At 30.6% G+C, this 2,457-nt stretch overlaps 1 protein-coding gene across 1 annotated transcript in view; it reads left to right on the top strand.

Moving 5' to 3' along the window:
• The window catches only part of LOC107609446 (GDSL esterase/lipase At2g42990), a 6,864-nt gene that overhangs the window by 3,614 nt on the left and 793 nt on the right, over positions 1-2,457 (top strand). The gene's annotated exons all lie outside the window — the stretch shown is intronic.

Raw genomic sequence — 2,457 nt, 5'->3', positions numbered from 1 at the left:
AATTTAAGATTTAAATTTTAAAATAAAAAATATTTTAAGAAATAGTTAATATTGACTAAAAATTAAAATTGAACTCTTAACTCAACTCTTTAATTTTGATTGGTTATTTTCGTACTATGTAATACTACATAGATAGAGTCTTTCGTTATTATCATAACGGTTTCGTTACATTACCAACAGCATATCTGTCAATTCTTATTTATAATTGTATTTCATGGAAGTGTGTTTGTGGATGTGTCTAATAAAAATGTCTTTTTTATAGCTGTGTTTAATAAAAGTGTCTTTATAGATATATTTTCTGGATGTGTCTCTTTATATATGTATTTAAAATATATTAATTATTAGATACATCCACGAACACACTTCCATGAAACACAATTATAAATAAAAGTTGGCAGAAGTTGACAGATATGCTGTTGGTAACGTAGACTTTTCCTTATCATAATAAGCTGAACCGAGACTTGTGCACAAATTTTCCATTAATGGTTAAACAGTGGGAATCAGCCAACATAGTTGCTATCTAACTAAATAATTTTGTATAACTTTGATGTGGATTGCGTAAAGACAAACCAATAGAAATCTTAATGAAGTTGATAACGTGAACATTAGTGAATCAGAAATGTTTAGGAACCAAAAAAATTGATTGGTTTGTTTAACTAATTAGCTCTCAATGCATGCATGTTTAACTAATTAGGAATGAAAGTGATTGATTGGAATGACTTGTTTTGAGATATATTTTTGTTTTATTAAAATTAAGAATAATATTCTAATCCATCTACTTAACCTTTTCTACTATATATTTTCTTTCATATTTGTTTGACTTGTGGGAAAAAAATCTTCATGGGTTTCTCTTTTCAATAATTATTAAAAAAACCTTAAAATAATCTTATTTTTTCTCCTCATTTCCAAAGAATTTTTTCTTCGTCATTTTCACTCAATCTAAACAGCACATTAGCCACCAACCCAAAAAAAAAAAATCTAAACAGCGTAATACCTTTCAATTTCATATCTAATTAGGGGTGGTAACGGGGCGGGTTTTTTTCTACTCGACCCCGCCTTGCCGTACAATAATTCGCATAGAACCCGCTCATCTTCTACCTGCGGGTAGTAAAATGTTGAACTCTAACCCGCAATTATGGGTACCCGTCCCGCCCATACCCTCCACTGTAATTATTAAAATCCAATAAATAAAATTAAATTTCAAAATTTACATAACCATCATCATATACATAACATAAATTAAAATAAAAATTTAAATATGATATAATATTATTAATCATTTAACATATACTGATAGATGAATAAAGACCGATATTACTTAAATTCTGTCATGTCTTCGCTAAAAATTCACCCTAAATAGATAAAGATGGAAAAAATATCCACGAATTAATAGTGCTATCATCCTTAATCTCCATTTTTTTAAAAAAAATATAAATTACAATTTCTAAAACATGATATTCTTTTATTTTTAATATTTTTACTTTTATTATTAAAAATTTGACAAACACACTAAAAAAAAAAGTCTCAAAATAACGACGTCGAAACAAACACTTAATCATTATTGCTCATTGTGCTTTCAGAACATATACGAGAGTGCGATAAGATAGACCACTGGTGAGAGCGGGGTCAGAGTGTGACCGTGAGGTAGCCGGTGATGTCGGCCGTAGTTATAAGGGGAAGAGTGATGGGGTTTTGTGTCCGGTGCAAAGTAGGGGTGGCAACGGGTGGGTAGGGACGGGTTTTTGTTCTACCCGATAGGGACGGGTTTTTGTTCTACCCGATCTCGTCCAACCGTACAACAATTCGCATAAAATTCGCCCTGCTTCTATCTGCAGGTAGTAAAACGTTAAACTCTAATCCGTCTCTGTGGGTACTCTATCCGTCTCTATAATTATTAAAATCCAATAAATAAAATTAAATTTCAAAATTTATATAACCATTATCACATACATAACATAAATTAAAGTAAAAATTTAAATATGTTACAATATTATTAATCATTTACTAATTATTTTACATATATTATACATATTATATATTAAATATATATATTATATATATACCAGAGCGGGTATTACCTAAACCCGACCCCGTCCCGCCCCTCCCAAGAATCCGCTCCGCTAAAAATCTGCCTTAGTGTGGGGTGGGTAATTACTCACCCCGAACAGATAGGGACGGGATGGGTACCCGCGAGTTCGGGTGGTATTGCCATCCCTATATCTGACCTGTGAGAATAAATTGAATAATTATTACATGATTCCAATTTGAATTAATTGCATACTGAATGCATTATACCTAACAGAGGTCCACCCCCTCTAACTCTGGCTGAGACTACTATCCTTGATTTATTAAAAGGATTTAGTTATATTATATTCCAACACATTTTAAGTGTATACTAATAATTTTTAAAAAAAAATTATGTATTTAATTTATTAAAAATATAAAATAAATTTCGTG

Source organism: Arachis ipaensis, chromosome B07, assembly GCF_000816755.2.
Source record: "Arachis ipaensis cultivar K30076 chromosome B07, Araip1.1, whole genome shotgun sequence".
Classification (NCBI taxonomy): domain Eukaryota; kingdom Viridiplantae; phylum Streptophyta; class Magnoliopsida; order Fabales; family Fabaceae; genus Arachis; species Arachis ipaensis.
Note: the sequence above shows the minus strand (reverse complement) of the source record. Positions and strands in the feature narration are given on the sequence as shown.